Source organism: Lithobates pipiens, unplaced genomic scaffold (assembly GCF_037356315.1).
Source record: "Lithobates pipiens isolate NorthernLeopardFrog02 unplaced genomic scaffold, aLitPip1_a1.2 Scaffold_18, whole genome shotgun sequence".
Taxonomy (NCBI): domain Eukaryota; kingdom Metazoa; phylum Chordata; class Amphibia; order Anura; family Ranidae; genus Lithobates; species Lithobates pipiens.
Window position 1 is genome coordinate 536753757 of NW_027507758.1, and position 23866 is coordinate 536777622.

The 23866-nt window shown below is 42.0% G+C and overlaps 1 protein-coding gene across 1 annotated transcript in view; it reads left to right on the forward strand.

The window, feature by feature from the left end:
• Positions 1-1580: 1580 nt before the first annotated feature.
• KCNS3 (potassium voltage-gated channel modifier subfamily S member 3) overlaps positions 1581-23866 on the forward strand; it is a 173001-nt gene continuing 150715 nt past the window's right edge. Inside the window, exon 1 of the mRNA XM_077488822.1 lies at positions 1581-1658. The gene's annotated coding sequence lies outside the window, so the exon portion shown is untranslated. The remainder of the gene's footprint in view (positions 1659-23866) is intronic.

Genomic DNA, 23866 nt, shown 5'->3' on the forward strand with positions numbered 1-23866 from the left:
AGAAAATTGTACCATACTTACCGTAATTTTCTTTTCCTGGTGCCTATCCATGGCAGCATACAATCCCACCCTCGGTATTCTATATTACGGAGAATGCGGGGGCTGTACTAACCTTTTCTTTTATAATATTCACTAGTCCTGAGGGAGGAGCCAAGGCGGAGCTTGTCACAGGTATGCTGCCATGGATAGGCAACAGGAAAAGAAAATTACGGTAAGTATGGTACAATTTTCTGTTTTTTAAAAAGATTTTTGGGGATATTTATTATAGCAAAAAGTAAAAATCATTGTTTTTTTTTTAAATTGGCGTTTTTTTTGTTTATAGTTTTTCATTAAGAATATATATTGGCGTAAACTGATGAAGAAATATTTAAAAAAAAACAAAAGCATTTTTGGGGATATCTATTTATTATAGCAAAAAGTAAAAACATTGTTTTTTTTCCAAAATTGATGCTTTTTTTGTTTATAGTTTTTTTTATTAAGAATATATATTTGGCCTAAACTGGTAAAGAAATCTGTTTTTTAAAAAAAACATTTTTGGGGATATTTATTATAGCAAAACGTAAAAAGCATTTTTTTTTGTTTATAGTCTTTTATTAAGAATATATATTGGCCTAAACTGATGAAGAAATTAAAAAAAATAAAAACATTTGGGGATATTTATTATAGTAAAACATAAAATGTTATTTTTTTTTTTTCAAAATTGTCGCTCTTTTTTTGTTTATAGTTTTTCATTAAGAATACATATTGGCCTAAACTGATGAAGAATTTTTTTTAAAAAAACATTTTTGAGTACATTTTTTATAGCAAAAAGTTAAAGAGCATTGTTTTTTTTTTTTTTTTTTTAATTGTCGCTCTTTTTTTGTTTATAGTTTTTCATTAAGAATATATATTGGCCTAAACTGATGAAGAAATTATTAAAAAAAAAAAAAAAAAAGAAAAAAAACATTTTCAGGGATATTTATTATAGTAAAAAGTAAAAAGCATTTTTTTTTTCAAAATTGTCGCTCTTTTTTTGTTTATAGCGCACAAAATAGAAATTGCAGAGGTTATAAAATACCACCAAAAGAAAGCTCTATTTGTGGGGAAAAAAAAGTTTTCGTTTTGAGTACGTCGCATGACCGCGCAATTGTCAGATAAAGCGTCACAGTGCCGAATTGTAAAAAGTGCTCTGGTCAGGAAGGGGGATAAAATCTTTCGGGGCTGAAGTGGTTAAGTTGTTAAACTTCTGCTTTAATGAAAAAATAGAATAAAATACATTCTGGTGGCTGAACGGGAACTTTAGTCCTCTTTTCCCATGGGATTCTGACACCTGCAGAGGTGATTACACCTGACCATGGGGACGATGGATAAGGTCTGTCCATGCAGAGGAGGGTTCCTGCAGTTTCCTATGAGCTGTATAATGTGTGTAGTATGGATGGAGCGGAGCGGGCTGTCCCCGCATGGCACAGAGCACTGCGGAGCGCAGCGGGTACACAGGAGGAGGCAGCGCTGTATTCCCCTGACACTGACAGCAGGGGAGGGGCGGGGCCGGGAGCTCCGATGACGCTCTGACCCCGCCCCATGCAGCCTGTATGCTCGGGAGGGAGCGGCTGCAGTAGGAGCCGAGCACGGAGTGATCCCTGGACCTCTGACAGCGGATGGTGAGCCTGGCTGGCCAGGTAGGTGCTTCTCCCGCACAGACACATACCTGACACTGCTAACTTTGTACTCAGCACTGCAGGAACAAAGTAATACAAACTCCCTGGCATCTCCTGTCCTGTGCCTGCTCACTTCTACACAGGAGAGACTTTCTTCTCAATCAGAGGACTGCATATGGAAGTCATTTCATTCAAATTATATATATATGTGTGTGTACAATTATTATTATTATTTATATATATATTATATATTATATTATTTATATATATTATTTTATTATTAGTATTGTATTCATTATATTATTATATATATATCCCAATTATTATATTCATTGTATGAACATGCATGCCAGAACAAATGTATATCTATTTATCTATCTATATGATTATTATTGTTGTTATATTTAAAATCAGTAGTTTAACTCAAATTATATATATATATATATATATATATATATATATATATATATAATTTGATATATTATTATTATTATTATTATTATTTTCATTCATCGTAGGACATGCATGTCAGGTCAGAACAAATATATATCCATCTATTTATTTATTTATTATTATATTTAAAATCAGTAATTTAACTCAAATTACAATGTACTTCTGTAGAATTATATAATTAATATATATAAATATATATATATATATATATATATATATATATATATATATATATATATATATATATATATATATATATATATATATATATATATATATATATATATATATAATATAAAATTATTATTATTATTATTATTATTATTATTATTATTATTATTATTATTATTTATTTATTTATATTCATTCATTGTATGGACATGCATGTCAGGTCAGAACAAATGTATATCTATCTATCTATCTATCTATCTATCTATCTATCTATCTATCTATCTATCTATCTATCTATCTATCTATATATAATTATTATTATATTTTAAAAAAAAATCATTTATTGTATGAACACGCATGTCAGGTCAGAACAAATGTGTGTGTGTAAATATATATATAATTTATTATTATTATTATTTCTTTTTCTTTTTTTCATTTATTGTATGGACATGCATGTCAGGTCAGAACATACTTTCCCTGTATGTTCCTGCATGGTATGGGGTTGTGAACTGGGAAGAAAGGGGTACACCTACCTTCTTCTCCATTCGCCCTAGTTCACATTAGAGTGACTTGTCGTGCGATATGACTGGTCAAATCGCATCACAGGTCCCACCCTATTGCCAGCAATGGCCATTGATTCCAAAAAAAAAAAGTCTTGGGTGCCACTTGTATAGACTCGTGTGCAGGAAGCCGCACAGATGTCTTCAAAGTCGCACTGACACGTGGCTTTGAAATCATGCGATTTCTGATGAAGCAGAAAGATTTCAAAGCTCCATTCAATGTGAACGAGGGGCTAAACTCTGTGTTTAGAAAAATGACCTTCAAATGTGTCTTCCTTCTTTTTAACAATCAAATGTGCTCTGTTGGTATCATATACGGTAGTAACAGTATGCAGATTGACATAAAACAAAGCGGATTGCTTTGACAATAGGTAAAGAAACACAAATATTTATTCCTAACTCAAAAAGTACCTGTTGTCTCCTCCAAATCTCCAAAATCTTTGTTTGTTTTTTACTGCTGTGATCTGAAATTCTGTTAGTTCATTCTTCATGGTCCCGCCATATGTAGGAACGTCGCCCCCCCCCCCCCCCCTTGCTCACTCCTGAGATGGATTAGGGGCCTTGTGCCAGGACAAGGGTGGGCAGGAGGGGTGGCTGCCCTGGGCACTGTGTTATCATGTGAGATGGGGCGCCACAAGGAGATTGGGGGGGAGATTTGTGTTGGAAGAGGGAATTTAGGGGACAGCAGGGGGGTAAAGATTCTTCTATGAGGCAGCATTGGGGGGGGGGGGTGCTAAGAGTGGTGATTTAGAGGGATTTTTGTTGGGAGGGGGGATGGGGGGAAAGAAGATTTGTTAGGAGGGGGGGGATTGGGGGAAAGAAGATTTGTTAGGAGGGGGGATTGGGGGAATAAGATTTGTTAGGAGTGGGGATTGGGGGGAATAAGATTTGTTAGGAGGGGAGATTGGGGGGAATAAGATTTGTTAGGAGGGGGGATTGGGGGGAAGAAGATTTGTTTGGAGGGGAGATTGGGGGGAAGAAGATTTGTTAGGAGAGGGGATTGGGGGGAATTAGATTTGTTAGGAGGGGGATTGGGGGGAATAATATTTGTTAGGAGGGGAGATTGGGGGGAAGAAGATTTGTTAGGAGGGGAGATTGGGGAGAAGAAGATTTGTTAGGAGGGGAGATTGGGGAGAAGAAGATTTGTTAGGAGGGGAGATTGGGGGAAGAAGATTTGTTAGGAGGGGGGGTTGGGGGGAAGAAGATTTGTTGGGAGGGGAGATTGGGGGAAGAAGATGTGTTAGGAGGGGGGATTGGAGGGAAGAAAATTTGTTAGGAGGGGAGATTGGGGGGGGGGGAAGAAGATTTGTTAGGAGGGGGGATTGGGGGAAGAAGATTTGTTTGGGGGGGAGATTGGGGAGGAAGAAGATTTGTTAGAAGGGGGATTTGGGGGGAATTTGTGCTGGGGGGGACATGTACTAAGGGGGCATTTTAGAGGTAGAGGATTTGTGCTATTTTTGGGGGAGGGGCATTTGAGGTGGGGGGATTTAGGAGATTGGGGGTGCAAAGATTGTGCTGAGAAGGGAGATTTCAGTGTGGGGTGGGGGGGGGGGAATTTTACTGGAAGGAGGAGGAATTTATATATAGGGGGTAAGCATGCAGATTACTGAGTTTTTTTTGGGGGGGGGGGATTTTTACTGGAAGGAGGAGGAATTTATACGTAGGGGTAAGCATGCAGATTACTGAGTTTTTGTGGGGGGGATTTTTGCAGACACATATTGCTCTCACATCTTGGGGGGGGGGGGGGGTGGCAGTTTGGCATGTTTGCCCTGGGCTCTAGATGACCTTGTCCCAGCACTGCTATAGACTATGGGATGTGTACTGTGCATGGGGCAATGCACATGACTATAACCAACACGAGGGGGAATAGGAGAGGCTGGAGAGCTTTGCAGGATGTTACAAGGAGGCAGAAAAATCCAGAAACTATTTTCCTTTAGATTTACCAAAACCATATAATATGGAGGTCAAACCTAAACACTTTCAATTTGTATGCAATCAGGCAGGTCCTTTCTCTACATAGTTGAAGGTAATCTAAAGGAAATTTAATAAGAAAATTGTATAATGTATGGCCAACTTAAGGCAAGCCTTAGATGAATCGATTTATCTTCCTTCCACCAAGGGTGGAAGGGAAGAAAATCGCTCGATTCGCTCATCATCACAATCAGTGTTGATGGGGGGATGGGGGAATGGCTCCCGCAGCGCTATTGTAATCTATGTGGGCACAGGGAACCTTCCCGGCCAGCAGAATACAATGATTACTGCCAGCGGCTATAGCCACTGTCAGTAATCGCATGTAGAGAAATAAGTCAAGCTGGTTAAACCCAAGTCAGTTGACTTAGGTACAATCAGTCTGTCCATACATGATTGGGAATTTGGTTGGTCCTGCTAAAACGGACACATTTTGATCCATGTATGGGCAGCTTTAAAAACAATATCACCAAACATAGATTCGATGGTCACTCGGTAGTGGATGTGTATGGATTAGTTTGGAAAACAAGGATAATGTTTCATAGTTACATACTTTCATTTTATTTTAAATCCCGGCAGTATTCAGCGAAGCACATTTCAAGATATCCTAAACCGCCCATACATATTACAATGTAATTGTAGTCTCCACTTAACCACTTAAGCCTCGGACCATTTGGCTGGCCAAAGACCAGAGCGCTTTTTGCGATTCGGCACTGCGTCGCTTTAACTGACAATTGCGCGGTTGTGCGACATGGCTCCCAAACAAAATTGATGTCCTTTTTTCCCAAAAATAGAGCTTTCTTTTGGTGGAATTTGATCACCTCTGCGTTTTTTATTTTTTGCACTATAAGCAATAAAATAGCAACAATTGTGAAAAAAAACGCATTATTTTTTACTTTTTGCTATAATAAATATCCACAAAAAATATGTAAAAAAATAATTTTTTTTCCTCAGTTTAGGCCGATATGTATTCTTTTACATATTTGTGGTAAAATAAAATCGCAATAAGCGTTTAGTGATTGATTTGCGCAAAAGTTATCACTTATACAAAATAAGGAATCATTTTCTGGCATTTTTATTATAATTTTTTTGTTTTAATATTAATGGCGGCGATCAACCATTTTTTTTTATCGTGACTGTGACATTATGGCGGACACATCGGATACTTTTGGCGCAATTTTGGGACCATTCACATTTATACAGCGATCAGTGCGATTAAAAATGCATTGATTACTGTGTAAATGTGACTGGCAGTGAAGATGTTAACCACTAGGTGGCGCTGTAGGGGTTAAGTGTGTCCTAGGGAGGGATTCTAACTGTGGGGGGGAGGGGCTGTGTGTGACACGACACTGATCACCGCTCCTGATCACAGGGAGCAGATATCATTGACACTGTCACTGGGCAGAACGGGGAGATGCTTGTTTACATTAGCATCTCCCCGTTCTTCCTCTCCGTGAGACGATCGCGGGTATCCCCATGGAGATCGAGTCTGCGGGACCTGCGATCGTGCTTACGGAGCTCCCGGCGCATGCGTGCCCACAAGCCGCCTCTTGAAGGGCAACGTACAGGTACATTAATCTGCCTTACGCACCCTTCTTCTGCAGTATATCTGCGTGAATCGGTCGGGAAGCGGTTAAGCTCACCACCTTACAATCCAACGGTACAATCTTTGTACAATCAACTTTAGATCTACCAAAGCTAATATAAGGACGTACCTAAACTATGCAACCAATTTGTATGCAATGAAGCAGGTCCTTGCATTACATACTTGTAGATGTATAGGAGGTTTTACAATCAGATTGTAACATGTGTGATCAACTTAAAGCCTAGTACACATGATCAGGATATCGTACAAAAAATATCGCTTTCTAAGCGATTGCACAATGATCTGATGGTTAGTACGCAGCTTTCATCCGAAATTATCTGGAGGGACAAACACAAAAATGTTTCTCCTACGATAACAGATCGTACAATGTTTGTTTAATCAGTACAAATACATTACAGAACTTTCACATTTTTATTCTGTCGTATGAGAATATTCATATTCGTCTTCTTTATGGACGCATGCAAAAAAAAAAAAACAGATGATCATTCTTCTGATAATCTCAGCGTGTGTACTAGGCTTTGGTTGGAGAAAATTGGAGCTAAGAAGTGCAATGTATGTGACCAGATTAAATAATACAGAAAAGAAACGTTCACCTTTTAGAACTCATTGATTCATACATATTATCGGATTTTTAGGGCTGTGCTGAATCCAATGTAGGACGTCTTTACCATTCCTGTAATGTGTGGTTGGAGTAAGTGTCAGTAATGCTGTGCAGAGTGCAGTGACCCTTCTATCAGTTTGGAGTGTTTAGAATAAAGAATGATGCTGCTAATTGGCTGCTGTGGGTTGCTCTTTGTCCTAATAAGTAAAAACACTTTACATAGATAATACAGTAAAACCTTGGTTTGAGAGTAACTTTATTTGAGACAAAGTTTTAGAGCTGGGCTATAAAATTTTCCTACAACTTGATCCGATCGGACTTTGTCCGATCGTTTGTAGAGAATTCCGATTGGACAAAGTGCCACGCATGCTCAGATCAAATTCATAGACCAAAGCTATTGGCTACTAGCCTGAACGTAGTCCCGTCGTAACGAAATAACATAATCACGTTACGAACGATTGGATTTTCCGACAACTTTGTCCGACCGTGTGTATGCAACACCAGTTTCGGACAAAATCTGACGGATTTTGTTGTCGGAATGTGCGACCGTGTGTACAAGGGCTTAGATGTGCCTCTTTTAATCATCAACCATGTGAGTTGCTAAATGTTGTACCTTCATTAAATGTAACCATATTGCTACACTTAGAGGCTCCTCTCTTCTCTTTTATACTCTGTAGCTCCTGATGGATTTTGCTTCCAATCCCCTTGTGGAGGCTTCCATTTGTGGATGGGTATTTTATGGTTATACAACCTATCACATTGCTATAATCTTCTATGGACTATAAACTGAAGGACTATGAATGAATGGTTGTGGAACGAATCAATTGAGTTTTCAGAATTTCTTATGGGGAAATTTGCTTTGATATACAAGTGCTTTGGATTACAAACATGTTTCTGGAAGGAATTATGCTCGCAATCCAAGGTTTTACTGTAGATTGAGAAGAAGGAATGATGCTTGCGGATTGGCTGATGTAGGTTTCTTTTTGTTTTGGTAAATACAGTGAGGGGAAAAAAAGTATTTGATCCCTTGCTGATTTTGTACGTTTGCCCACTGACAAAGAAATGATCAGTCTATAATTTTCATGGTAGGTTTCTTTTGAGGGACAGAATAACAACAAAAATATCCAGAAAAAAACGCTTTTAAATGTAGCACTAACTCCCGAAGGAGCGGCTGGTTTTAATGGGCTTACCGTTACCTTTTTCCGCTCGCTCCTCGTGGCTAGGGGTTTCCCGTGGTAGATGGCCCAGAAACTTTAGAGACTGATGACAGATCCGCTTAAAGGGATTTTTATTTGATAAATCATAGTTAACAACAGTCTCTAAGTATAGGATCAGAGGGTTAGATGAAAAGTCCAGGTACTCTTATGCCGCGTACACACGAGCGGACTTTTGAACATCCAAAGTCCGATGGAATGATTCCATCAGACTATTCGATCGTGTGTGGGCTGCAACGGACTTTTGATTCGCCAAAGTCTGATGGACTTTAGAATATGGAACATGCTTCAAATTTTTCCGACGGAACTCCGCCGGACCCGGTCCCTCCAAAAAATTTGCTCGTGTGTATGCTATTCCGACGGACTAAAACCGACGCTAGGGCAGCTATTGGCTACTGGCTATGAACTTCCTTATTCGAGTCCAGTCGTACGTCATCACGTTCAAATCCGTCGGAGTTTGGTGTGATTGTGTGTGGCCAAGTCCGCTCAGTCGAAAAGTCCGTCAGAACTCTGTCGGAACTCCGGCAGAACTTCGGCAGAACTCCTTCGGAAGTCTGTCGGACATAAGTCCTCTCGTGTGTACGGGGCTTAAGTGTCAAAGTCAATAATAAAGAACTTTCTTACTTTGACTAAATGCAGAGGATAGCCATTCACAACTGGATGTTGACTCTAGTTGGATAGTCCCTCTCTCAAAAGGCCCAGCAGCCAACAGGGTGCTTGAGTCAAGAACAAGTCTCTGCCACAGACTTTGTTGTAGAACATGTAGGAATAAGTCTCTGCCACAGACTTTTTTGTAGAACAGTAACAAGGAAACTAGAAACTTGTAGAACACTCGCATGGTACCAGTATCTTGCATCCGGTCCGGCTATACCACGCAAGATTGGATTCACTTAGGTCCTTCAGCTTTTACAGGCTCTTGTTAAGAAGCCAACCCTTGCATGGCCTTCTTCTGAAGAGTCCTCCCCTGGATAACTACAAAGTTGCTGGGCCTCTCCACAACTTGAGATGGCACTGGACCACTTCTGAATCCTTTCCTTAGTTTCCTCGCCTCGGGCTAGTCAGCCTTGAGACGTAAAGTCGGGTGGATCCGCACCCCAGGCCATAGGCCTCCTGGGGCTGGTCAGGAGGACCAGGACCATGGAGTCAGAACGTACTTCTGGACCGGAACCCTGAACCACATGACATCCGCATCTTAAGTACCTTCTCCCAGAAAGCACAACAAGAGTGACACTCCCAGTGGGCTGGCTCAGAGAGAAAGTAACCTTAAAGCACCCAGCAGACTGTGTTTCCATGTCTGCCAGAAGAGACGGCACTCCTTATGGCCAGGCCGAACACCCTATAGTCCAGTCAGACTGATGCTGAGGTCAAAATTTAGAATAATTATACCCAAACCAAACTGCAGTTTAGGTGTAACTTTAAATTTCAAAAAAGCATAGCTCATGCTCTTCAGAAGTCGGTGCTACACAAAAAAGTTATGAAATGATTTACATTTTAATGAGTGAAATAAGTATTTGACCCCTTCACAAAACATGACTTAGTACTTGGTGGCAAAACCCTTGTTGGCAATCACAAAGGTCTTGTAGTTGGCCACCAGGTTTGAACACATCTCAGGAGGGATTTTGTCCCACTCCTCTTTGCAGATCCTCTCTAAGTCATTAAGGTATTCGAGGCTGCCGTTTGGTAACTCGAACCTCCAGCTCCCTCCACATATTTTCTATGGGATTAAGGTCTGGAGACTGGTTAGGCCACTCCAGGACCTTAATGTGCTTCTTCAGCCACTCCTTTGTTGCCTTAGCAAGAGGAATGCAGGGGGAGGGGGTACAGCTCTGCATTTCGCTTGCCACTCTTTGAGAAAATGCTCACAGTCGAGACTCCTTCGTGGCTGTTGTCAGATCAGCCACGGCGGTTGGGGGTAGGAGTCAGATCTCATAACTATGGTAAGAAGTCACTTGGGATAAAGCACTACATGTACAGTACTTTGTCCCATAAGAGACAAACTATAAAATAAATTAGAACCATAGATCTTTAGGCTTTGAAAATGAAAAATAGCAGCTGATTGGCTGCCATGCTGCTCCAGATTCTGTCCCAGTTTTGATAAATTCCCCTCATTGAGGAGAAGAAGAATTGCCGCTTTATTATTGGCTGCTGTAGACTTTTGTCTTATTAACTCCTTTGCGCCAACCACACACATATATGCAGCTTGACGAAAGTGAGCTTTTTTCTGTGGGGACGCATATAGGCGTACCACCCTTTGTGCTGGGAGCATGCTGCACAGCGCACTCCCAGCACAGAGACCGGGGTTTCGAAATAACAATTGGGACCCAGGACTGTGGGTTCCGGGTCACCTGAGCGCTGTGATAGCCTCTGATTGGCTATTACAGTGATCAGTCAATGTGAGCCTGCCCCCCTGGGTTGCCTACCTCTTCAGAATGAGGGAGAGGAATTGTAAACGATCCACGCATGTAAAGAAAAAAATCGAATAAAAATCAAAAATAAAGAATAAAAAAATAAAAATAATTAATGAAAAAATAAAGAAAAAAATAACAAGATCAAGGTTGCCAAGATTATTGTTAGGGTCAAGGTCAGGGTCAAAAGTCAAGGTCAGCATATTTTGGGTAGAGTAATAAAAAAAAAATTTGAATTGGTATCAGTGTCAGTTATGCCGCGTACACACATAGCCAACTATCCGGTGGACTTTCCGAACGGGCTACTTGCCCACACACGGCACTTTTTCAGCGGACTAATACGGCGTACTAAGTCCGCCGGACTATCCGCCGTACCTTTGAAATGAACGGACTCGCCCACACACACGGAGGAAAGTCCGCTCATTTTGAGTGCGTCTCCAGGTAGCCGGGGCCAGCGAAGGAGGCATCGCTGGCCCCGTCACCTGGTATGGACTTAAAGGGGAACCTCTACGCCGAAAAATCGGCGTGGGGGTCCCTCCCTAGGTCCACATTAGACCCTTATCCGAGCACGCTACCCGGCTGGCCAGGAAAGGGGGTGGGGACGAGTGAGCGCCCCCCCTCTTGAGCCATCCCAGGCGGCGTGCCCTCAACAAGGGGGGGTGCCTTGGGGAAGGGGGGGCCCCGCGGCCCCCCCACCCCAAAGCACCTTGTCCCCATGTTGATGAGGACAAGGGCCTCTTCCCGACAACCCTGGCCGTTGGTTGTCGCGGTCTGCGGGCGGGGGGCTTATCGGAATCCGGGAGCCCCCTTTAGTAAGGGGGCCCCCGGATACCGGCCCCCTACCCTATGTGAATGAGTATGGGGTACAATGTACCCCTACCCATTCACCTGTGAAAAAAAGTAAAAAAAAAAACACAACACAAAAGGGTTAATATAGTTTATTGCACAGCTCCGGGGGTCTTCTGTCCGTCTTTGGGGGTCTTCTCGCCGGACTCCTCCACTATCTTCTGCTAGCTCTTTTGCTAGCGGAGGAGCCCGGCTTTCTTCTTCGCCGCCGCCCTCTTCTTCCGACTTTGGGGGTCTTGTCCCCCTCTTCGGTTCTTCTTGCCGGGCCACCGCGCCTTCTTCTAGCTCTTTTACAGGTGGTGGCCCGGTCTTCTGTCGCCGCTGTCGCCGTCTTCTGTTCTTCTCTTCTTCTCTTCAGATGTTGCCTCATCGCTCTCTCCGCTCACAATGACGGGGACGCAGCGCACGGCGACTTATATAGGGACATCGCCGGATGATGTCCCCGCCCATTAAGATGTCACAGTCCCAGAGGATGCTGGGACTGTGACATCATAATGGGCGGGGACATCACCCAATAATGGTGGTCTCTGCGGTGGGTTCGCCGCAAGATCACCGTTATCGGCAGTGGGAGGGGGGTCCCCGCCCACCCGCTGCTTACCGCTGCTTATCCACGAGCGGGTGCAATTTTGAAGCGTGACGTGTTGGGTATCAATTTACTCGGCATAGCTTTATCTTTCACAATATAAAAAAAAATGGGCTAACGTTACTGTTGTCTTATTTTTTTATTCAAAATGTATTTTTTTCCAAAAAAAGTGCGCTTGTAAGAACCATTACAACCAACTTTGACCTACAGGTAAGCCTAGATTAAGGCTTACCTGTAGGTCCAAGAAATATCTCCTAAACCTACACCGTTTAGGAGATATTTGCCGAAAGACAGGCACCGATGAGATGCATAGTAGTCCATTATGCTTTACCTTTGCAGGGAATGAAAGAGGAAGTAAACTCATCAGGGTTTACTTCCTCTTTAAGTGGTTAAGTGTTAAGGGGTTAAATAGGCAAACTTCATAGACAGATAATATTTTGAGAAAGCCCTCGTTCACACTGGTGCAATTTGTCATGCGATTTGATAGTTCCAAATTACATGACAAGTTGCACTCATGTCATAGCGAATTTTAAAAAGGATCCTGCTCAAGTTTTTTCCAATTTCATTGCGACTTGTATAATCTTCTGTTAAACAAACTTTCTGATTGGCTGCTGCAGGGTCATTTTTTCCTATATTAAATAAGTACACTTTACGTGACAGAAAGATAGATGATTGATTAGAAGAATGAATGACACCTGCTGATTTAAAGCTGCTTTAATGTCTTAAAAATAGCAATTTTTTTCAATTAAGATTTATTTTAGACTGATCTTTCTTATGTAATGTGTTCTATAAAGGTAAGCAGAAAGTTCTTCATGTATACATGAAAAAGAGAGATTTTATATAGGTACAGTAAAACCTTGGATTACGAGCATAATTCGCTCCAGAAACATGCTTGTAATCAAAAGCACTTGCATATCAAAGCACATTTCCCCATATGAAATAATAGAATCTCAAATGATTCCTTCCACAACCATTTATTCATAGGTCCTTCAGTTTATAGCCCATATAAAAAGATTATAGCAATGTGACCAGGTTGTGTAACCATAAAATGTCCATCCACAAATGGAAGCCTCCACAAGGGGATTAGAAGCAAAATCCAGCAGGAGCTACAGAGTATAAAAGAGGAGAGAGGAGCCTCTAAGTGTAGAAATATGTTGCTAAATGTTGTACCTTCATTAAATGTAACTATATTGCTACACTAAGCCCCTGTACACACGGTCGGAATTTCCGACGGAAATGTCCGATCGGACTGTGTTGTCGGATAATCCGACCGTGTGTGGGCTACATCTGACTTTTTCCGTCGGAATGGCCGAACAACAAAGTTTGAGAGCTGGATATAAAATTTTTCGACAAAATGATCCGATCGGACGTTGTCTGATTGTTTGTAGAGAATTCCGATCGGATGCTCAGACCAAATTACGAGACCAAAGCTATTGGCTACTAGCCACAACGAAGTCCCGTCGCAATGAACGAACGTAATCACGGATTTTCCAAAACTTTGTCCGAACGTGTGTATGCAACACCAGTTTCAGACAAAATCCGTCTGATAAAATCTGACGGATTTTGTTGTCGGAATGTCCGACCGTGTGTACAAGGGCTAAGAGGTGCCTCTCTTCTCTTTTAAACTTAGTTGTAAAGTGACGCTACTTGTATATTAAGACATTGCTTGTATATCAAGTGAAAATGTATTAAAAAATGTTGCTTGCCTTGCAAACGCTCTCAAACCAAGTTACTCTCAAACCAAGGTTTATCTGTATAATATAGCATTCTTATAGTGAGGACTATTGTAGAACTGTTTGCTCCTCCAGCAGACCACCTCCAACATTTCCATGAAACTGTATAACCTTTCATAAACTGGACGAACTCTTCCAATTGCTTAGATTAGAAATTCAAGACTTTTCTATACACTGTGGCAATATTGTATTTGATTCTTTTGCCTGCAACAATAAACAGTGTTGGAAAATAAATCCAAAAACTGCTCTAGCCTGAGAGTTATCTCTTCTATAACAGAGCTCCTCTCCTAATGTTGGAACTGTCAGTGGAGTCACATTGGGATATACAATGAGAGAACTTTTTTAGGGAAATTTATCATCCTTGACAGAGGAAGGCAGTGCAAGCGGGGACAATGAGACAGATTTACTGTAAGAATATATGAATACATTTCCCTCTGTACAGAAGTAGCATTGCGCCCGTATAAAACCCCTGACCCCTTCATCTTTTGCTCATGCAGGACAAAGCGGTTTTCTTTAAAGACCACTCTGGACAGTGATAATGTAATTAAACAGCAGATTTTTTAGTGGATGCTCTAACACAAAGTGATACTTACCTTACTTCGGGATCATGTGACAGTTGGTGGTTTGTTAAGTCTCTTTTAGATGGGCAGTAAAAGTGGGCAGCTGAGCCCCCTCCCTGAGATTGCCCACCTAAATACAGCTGTACAGCTAGGCAGGGCTGTACACATGTATGGGGTGAAAATGGTGGGCCAGGAAAAAGCCTGTAAGTCTGACACGGTGAGCTCCCAGCTTACATTGCTTCATGCCTGAAAATGCTTTGGCAGTGGTGAGTGACGGCAGAGGAAGGTAAATCTCTTCCTGGGAAGGCCCCGGAGAAGAGGGTTGTTGAATCTGCCTTTAGCGAGCCACTGGCCTTGAGGGATTGCTCAGGCCCTGTTATGAGGGAGGGTCTGCATTTGAATAATCTGGAGAGAATCCCTTTATAGTTTCGGTATTTGGCCTGGCTCTAGTTCCATGGCAGACTCTATGTAAAGGACAACCTGAAGCATCGGTTGTCCAAGAGTGGAGTGGAGTGTGGTGGGGTGGAGAAAACGTTGAACTGTTTCTTGCTTCAGTGCCCTTTGAATGTAGAAGTCTATAAGTGGGTGGGTGGGCCTCTGGGCATCCCTTTCCTTTCCCGCTTGAGTTACGCAGATTGATCATACGGGGCTTTTATGAATCACCGGGATTTTGATTTTGAGACACTTTTTCTAGTTGGCTTACTACATGTGGAATGCACAGTGTTAGGTTTCCACTCAGAAAAATGTCCATCCTGTCGAGGTGGTGGTGCGCAGCATTCTGGGTGAGGTTGGGAATGTTTGACGTCTTGAGAAGGACAGGTGGTGGCCAGGGAGCCTGGACAAAGATGTGGAGGAATGTCAGGTCCCCATAGCTACTGTCTATCAGTCTCTGGGTGTGCAGCATTTCTTTCTGTCCTTCCATGTCCTCTAGATTTTTATAAGATTGGATTTTTGAACAAAGGCTGCATGCGTGGGTTAAATGTTTAATCGTTTCTTACCCTGAGGGGGTGTTTAGATGAAGGTAGGGTTTTGTTGAGGAGCATCATGATAATAATAGTAATATTAAAATATGTCTTGGGTTCTATATTTAGTTCTCTTTTGTTTTATTTTCTGGTTAAAAAAGCCAGTTTCTGTTTCTATGCAGAAGTAAGCTATTTTTTCTTTGTTTATATATAAATATTAATTTTATGTATTCTGTATATAAATGTAAATATATTTCTATTATGGGCCCAAACCGCAACCACATGCAGTGCATGCAGTGGCAACTTGGTAGTGCGCAATTACAGAACATGAATATGGATCTCTATTTAGGGGGACATGGCAGTCCATTGCATGTGAAAAGCCCTAACTCTGCTCACCAATGCAGGAATGTTACATAGCAAGGTTGAAAAAAGACACAAGTCTTTCTAGTTCAACAAATATGAAAAATAAGTAGATAGAAAACCATAAACTGAACCCTATACCCACAGTTCATTGAAAGGAAGGCAAAAACCCAGGGCCGTCTTTAAGGCAGGGCAAAAGGGGCAGCTGCCCTGGGCCCTGTCGTTGTGGGGCCCAAAGCAGCTGCCTCATACTTGCCAACTATCCCAGTTTAAATTTCCTTGTCCCTTGAAGTTTTAGCCATGTTGTTGTGTACAGATGACTCACCTGCAGACCCTGTGTTTACATGTAAATAACTGGCATTCATATGTAAATAGCAGGGGCATTATCAAGCAAAGAGCTGTGGCCATCTGCATTGATATGTAAATAAAGGTGGCATTTATAATGTATAATCATGCTTCCCTGCAGTGAGAAGATGATGTGCTGTAACCTCTAGCAATCAGTATTACTGTACAGTAATCTCTAGCAACTAATTAACAAGCAGAAATCATTTGCTGTAACCTCTAGCAACTAATCAGTGAGCCGTAATGTGTGCTGTAACTTCTAGCAACCAGTCAGTAAGCAGTAATGATATGCTGTAACCTCTGGCAACCAATCACAATTTCTGCCTGATCTGATACAGTAAACTGATTTTAAGTCCAGCTTCTATTTATTGTATGTCTCAGAGCAGGTGGAGAGTGAAATTGCATGGGAGGGGGCCCCCAAAATAAATTTTGCCCGGGGTCCAATCAATATTAAAGACAGCCCTGCAAAAACCCTATAAAGCATGTGAACAGGTCATCATGTACAATGAAGGACCAGAGGCCCAATGATCAGATGGGATATGTCTGCTGGTCCTGCATTGTATGGTCATCATGTACAATGAAGGACCAGAGGCCACATGATCAGGATGGGACATGTCTGCTGGTCCTGCATTGTACGGTCATCATGTACAATGAAGGACCAGAGGCCACATGATCAGGATGGGACATGTCTGCTGGTCCTGCATTATATGGTCATCATGTACAATGAAGGACCGGAGGCCACATGCTCAGGATGGGACATGTCTGCTGGTCCTGCATTGTACGGTCATCATGTACAATGAAGGACCAGAGGCCACATGATCAGGATGGGACATGCATTGTACGTAATGATGTCGGCAAGAGGAGTGGTGAACAAACATGTCAGAGACTATCAAGATCAGCTCCAGGGACAGTGACGGCCCATCCATATAAGGTAAACGTCGCCGCCCCACTATCTATGCGTCTGGCCCCTAATCTACATATTAGGGCACTGGACTATGGATTCCAATGGGGTGGGTGTTTTTTTTTAACACTTGATTAGAGCCAGAGGCTCTCATAGGCTTCAAAAAAGGGTGGGCTCGGGGCACAGAGCACTGTGCCCCGAGTCCACCCAGCTGTGTGATGATAGCAAATTAATTTTTGTTAAGTTCATCCCTGCCAATCAGGAGGCAGGTCGTGAGACCTGTTTCCTGATTGGCCAAAGCATCAAGCGATCCAATTGGATGCCTGGCGTTTAGATGGAAGAGAGAGGAGATTGTGGAGCAAGCCACTGGAGGAGCGGACACCAGAGCAGCTGCCTGCACCCTGCCTCTGCCACTGTGCTGGAGAGGACAACACAGTTGCCCGTGGGGGGGGGGGGGGGGGGTTAATAGTGATAAGCAGGAAAATAATTAAATGGAGGAGAATAGGGAGTTAATTAACCACTTTCAGACCGGACCAATTTGCTGGTCAAAGACCAGACCACTTTTTGCGATTCGGCACTGCGTCGCTTTAACTGACAATTGCGCAGTCGTGCGACGTGGCTCCCAAACAAAATTGACGTCCTTTTTTTCCCACAAATAGAGCTTTCTTTTGGTGGTATTTGATCACCCCTGCGGTTTTTATTTTTTGCGCTATAAACAAAAATAGAGCGACAATTTTGAAAAAAACGCATTATTTTTTACTTTTTGTTATAATAAATATCCCCAATAATATATAAAAAAACATTTTTTTCCCTCAGTTTAGGCCGATACGTATTCTTCTACATATTTTTGGTAAAAAAGCGATTATTGATTGGTTTGCGCAAAAGTTATAGCGTTTACAAAATAGGGATAGTTTTATAGCATTTTTATTAATAATTTTTTATTATTTTTTTTTTTACTAGTAATGGCGGCGATCAGCGATTTTTATTGTGACTGCGACATTGTGGGGGACCCATCGGACATTTTTGACACATTTTTGGGACCATTGCCATTTATACAGTAATCACTGCTATATAAATGCAGTGATTCCTGTGTAAATGACACTGGCAGTGAAGGGGGTTAACCAGGGGGTGGCAGTGTAGGGGGTTAAGTGTTCCTAGGGGTGTGTTACTAACTGTGGGGGGGTTGGGCTTTCATTTAGTGAACACTGATCTCTGCTCCAATCACATGGAGCAGAAATCAGCGTCACTAGTTGCTAGGCAGAATGGAGAAATGCTGTTTACTCGGCATTTCCTCCATTCGGCCGCTCCGTCAGACGATCGCGGGGATGCCCGCGGCGATCGAGTCCGCGGGTCCCGCGACCGGACTCACGGGGGTCCCGACCAGCGCGGGAGCGCGCCGCCGGTGGCGCGCTCCCGATGGCAGGGCGCCATTGAATATTGGACGTACCTGTACGCCAATATGCCTGCCCGTGCCATTCTGTCGACGTACATCGTCGTGCGCTGGTCGGGAAGTGGTTAAGGCTGATTAGAGTAAATTAAGGGTTTGTAAGGGGTTAAACAGAGGAACATTTCTTCATCCCTTTGATCTGCAGATGAAGAAACTGAAAGATTCAAAAAGAAACTACTATATCATTTTATTTTAGTGTTTCAGCAGCTGAGCAATGTTGTTAATAAACATTGCCGTCTGCTTTTTTTTTTTTTTACAGCTCCAATTACCTGACTTTTTTAACACTTCAGCTGTCAACAGGAGAGACCCACTGACAGCTCAAAGAACCGAGCCTGAAAGTATCGGTTTGAGGTATTGGTGCATTTGCACGAGTACCGATACTTGTGCAAATACTCTAGTATCAGTACAACCCTATTAAATAGCACCAAAAGAAAGCTGTAATGGTGGGGAAAAAATACATAAATATTATTTGGGTACAGTGTCGTTGTGTAGTGTAGTGTAGTTAAACTAACCCAGTGCCATATTGCAAAAAATGGCCTGGTCATGAAGGGGGGGGGGGGGAGGGGGGTTCAAACTTCCAGATCTGAAGTGGTTAATGACGTCTCCTTTTCGGAAATGCTAGTTGCCTGACTTTCATGCTAACCCTGTGACTTCAGTACTTGTCAGTGACCTGTAAAAAGTATGCAAATAAATACATTTGACTTTCCTGATCTGTCTACCTGCTCCAGATCCATGACTTTGACAGCCTAATATTGCCTATGTTGATAAGATAGAATGAGCCCAGAGACGGATAACAGAAATGGTGAAAAGTGTCGGGGATAAAACATATCAAGAGCGACTTTAGGAACCTAATGGGGGTTATTCACGAAAGGCAAATCCACTTTGCACTAGAGCTGCACAATTAATCGTTAAAAAATCTTAATCTCAATTCACATCCCCTGGCGATCTCTCCTGCAGAGGTTGCCCATTCTTTCATATAAACAAGTGGAGAAACTATCTGCTCACTCAGCTGGCAGTCTACCAAGTCTTTTTAACTTGCAACATTGTAACTAACTTCTTTCTTAGATCAAAGGGATAGAACTTCTGTGTAAATAAATCATCTGGGCAGTCTGCCAAGTTTTCAACAACATGTAAATGCAAGAAGTTTAACCATTTAAAAAGGAAGTAAACCCTGATGGGGTTACTTCCTCTTTGATTCCCTGCAAAGGTAAAGCATAATGGACTACTATGCATCGCATAGTAGTCCATTATGTGTCACTTGCCTGACACAGGAGCCAACGAAGTCACCGCTGTCCCCTTGTGTACGGAGCCTCCATCTTCTTGGTGGGTCTTGCTGCTCCGGCGCTGTCATTTGATGGAGCCACGATGACGTCACTCCCGAGCATGCGCACGGGAGCCGCTACTTGCAGCACATCGCTGGCGCATGCGCTGTAGACAGCGGTGCCTGTCTTTGGGCAAATATCTCCTAAACCATGTAGGTTTAGGAGATATTTCTTGGACCTACAGGTAAGCTTTAATCTAGGTTTACCTGTAGGTGAAGGTGGTTTGTAAGGGTTTACAGCCACTTTAAAGTCTAAATCTTTTTCTGACACTTCTTTCCTAAGTTAAAATCAATAATTTTTGCTAGAAAATTACTGGAACCCCCAAACATTATATATATTTTTTAGCAGAGACCCTAGGAAATAAAATGGCAATTGCTGCAATATTTTATGTCACACTGTATTTGCCCAGCGGTCTTTCAAATGCAATTTTTTGAGAAAAAATTCACTTCAATGAATAAAAAAAAACAACGAAACAGTAAAGTTAGCCCAATTTTTTTTTGTTTTAATGTGAAAGATGATGTTATGCCGCGAGAATCGTGATCTATCTTCTAAGCAAAGAAAGTGCGATTCTCATTTTAGCCAGAATCGTGCAGCTCTACTTTGCACTGAAAGTGCACTTAGAAGTGCAGTCGCTGTAAATCTGAGGGGTAGATCTGAAATGAGGGGAAGCTCTGCTGAATTTATCATCCAATCGTTTGCAATCTAAAATGCTGTTTTTTATTTTCCTTGCATGTCCCCCTTGGATCTACAGTGACTTTACTTCCAAGTGCACTTGCAGTGAAAAGTGGATTTTCCTTTAGTAAATAACCCGCAATATGTACAGTCTGGAGGAAAGAAGGGAAAGGGGTGACATGATTGAAACCTTTAAATACATCAAGGGGGGTGAATAAGGTTCAGGAGGACAGGATTTTCAATATCAAGAACACAGGGACATGACCTCAAACTAGCAGGAATATTTTACTGAAAGGGTAGTTGGTGCTTGGAATAAACTTCCAGCAGTGGTAGTGAGCCAGTCAACAGTAGATGGCTTCAAATATGATTGGGACAAATATATATCTATACAAAGACAAAAAGCTAACAAAAAAAAAAAATGCATAAATAAAAAAAATAAAAAAAATGGGCAGACTCAATGTTTTTCTGTTTTAAACAGCCAGGCATCTAGCATTTTCAGAAGGGGGTCAGCAATGACAGCCCCTCCCAATCATGAAAGTATTCCAAATACATTGATAAACCAGATGCCAATGTTTGTAAAACTGCTGCAGTCGCTATCTGGGATCGCTGGAGTTTGAATCCGCACAGAAGCATTGGCAGTCCTTTCTTGAATAAAACGCGGATGCGCATGCGCCAGATCTGATTGTGTCTGAATGTTTCTGTTATGTAGGAAGCCAGAAGTAGTGTGCTTAGTGAGAATAGCAGACCCTGAATACAGTACTGCACATATAAAGGATATTAGAGATCATCATAGAGTCGTGATCTGTATAAAAGCTCTCAGCCTGCGGACACAAGTCACGCATCTCCTCGGCGTCCTCTCCTATTCTTATCATTTACAGCTGGCCGAACTGTCACCTTTGTATTTGTATGGGATGTGTGGTTATAGTATATGTGGGTGCTTATGTAATAAAACTTGGGATGACCATTTGGTGTTATGGAGCTGAGAAAACCGCTGACTTGGATCTTGTACTGCAGCTTTCCTCTAAAGAAAAAAAGGCTGTAAAGTTTTAGTGTTTGCGTTTCCCTGCTATGGAGAATTCTATTTGGCTGCACCTATCAGAGGTCTTCTGTTCCTTTGGGTGATTTCTCATGTTATTCTACCATAGGCAGGAGGTAGGGAGGCTCCAGGTATGCCTGCTCCATTCTAACGGGATATTATGAAACAGGGTGGATTTGATTTAAATCACAATTTTAACCACTTAAGCCCCTTTTTGCGATTTGGCACTGCGTCGCTTTAACTGACAATTGCGCGGTCGTGCGACGTAGCTCCCAAACAAAATTAACGTCCTTTTTATTTCCCACAAATAGTGCTTTCTTTTGGTGATATTTGATCACCTGCGATCTGCAGTTTTTATTTTTTGCGCTATAAACAAAACTAGAGCGTCAATTTTGCTCCTTTTCCTCAGTTTAGGCCGATACGTATTCTACATATTTTTGGTAAAAAAATCGCAATTAGCGATTATTGATTGGTTTGCGCAAAAGTTATAGCATTTACAAAATAGGGGATAGTTTTATAGCATTTTAATTAATATATTTTTTTTTTACTAGTAATGGCGGCGATCAGCGATTTGTTTTGTGACTGCGACATTATGGCGGACACATCAGACATTTTTGACAAATTTTTGGGACTATTGTCATTTATACAGCAATCAGTGCTATTTAAATGCACTGATTCCTGTGTAAATGACACTGGCAGTGAAGGAGTTAACCACTAGGGGGTGAGGAGGGGTTATGTGTGACGTTATGTGTTTTTTTTATTGTAGGGGGGCGTGGCCTGGCATGTGACATCACTAATCGTCTTTCCCTATAACAGGGAACAGACGATCGGTGACAGCCACAGTAGAAAGCACGGGGAGAGGTTTGTTTACACAGACCTCTCCTCGTTCTTCAGCTCTGTGACCCGATCACGGGACACCAGCGGCGATCGGGTCTGCTGGTCCCGCGGTCACGGAGCTCAGGACCGGGTCGGCAGCGCGCCGCCGGCGGTTTGCTCGCTACCCACGGCTGGGCACTTAAAGAGCCACGTACAGGTACGTGATTGTGCCCAGCCGTGCCATTCTGCCAACGTATATCAGCGTGAGGCGGTCATTAAGCGGCTAAATCATGATTTAAATCACTATTAAAAAGGCTTGATTTAAAGCAACTCGATTTAAATCATCATTTTTAAAGCGCAACTGTCATCTCTGTCCTGCAGCCGCTCCTCCTCTGACCCGCTGTTGACTCAACGACAGTCCCATTCACTTTAATGGGACGGCTGGTGATGTGGCAGTGGCACAACAAGGTGAGGGACGTGGCAGCAGCAGCTGAGTGGATGCCCCTAACAGGTGCTGCCATGATGGGTCTGAAATGACAGATGCTCTTTAAATGTAAGGACTCGTTTTTGCTGGTAGTTAGAATCTTTAATATTTGCAAAACAAATGAAGGTTTCCTATTTAGAACAATAAGCTGTCAGGTTACTAAAGCAGCGATATCAGAACCGATTCAATCATACAGTTTGTAGTGTACATAGATTTTAATAACAATGGGATAAAGGAATATTCCTGAACTTTGTCTTATCTCATGGTTCCTGTGAAATTGTGTGAATGCATCAATGCAGTGCATCTCCTCAGCTTGCAGAACTTGGATTCATTCAACAAGTTTACCAAAAAGTGTAAATATTGCAAAGGATACAGCCTCATGCGACATAACTAAGCTCCATTTCACGCTGAATAAACTAAATTATTAATGTATCCTAAATAGAAAACTCTCTTTTTTACTCCAAACACCAAAAAATCAATTTAAATCATAAAAATCAGATTTAAATGGAAAAAAAATCATTGATTTTTATCCACCTTATTGCACCCTGGGCTGCTCTGTGCAAATCCACTGAAACAGAGCAGGTAAGTAGAACATGTTTGTTATTTTTATAGGAAAAAAAACGAGATTTTACAATCACTTTAACACTGGCAGGGGTGATTAACCCCTTGTTGCCTTCTGGGCCTTTAAGGGGTTTCAGATGTCGGGGGACGGGTGTTATGATCATGTGACTTCTGTGGATGTCTGTCGCAGTGGTCACGTGTTCAGAAAGCTCCCGATCAGAGGTAGCACTTGGGAGCTTTCCATTAGCCACTTACAACTGCGCCGGGAATGCGCAGGGCACGGCTGTGCTTACATTCTGATATTTAAATATACGGCCACTCTGCGTTAAGGCCCACCCGCTGAGATGCGGCATATTTGTGGCGCCAAGAGGTTAAAATGATCAGCTTTTAATTATTCATGCAAAACCTTTATCCTAAAAGGAAAAAATAAATGTTTGCTGTAACTGATTATAAAGTGTGAGCTGGAGTTTGACTTGAATTTGTTAATCTAAATCCGCTCATACATTTTACACTACCCTCCCCATCAGACTGACAATGCTGCTGTCTGATGCAACTCCTGTGTCATTCCTCCAGAGTTGTGTCTCACTTATACAGGCGTGTTACTGGCCAGATCACCAGGTAAAAAC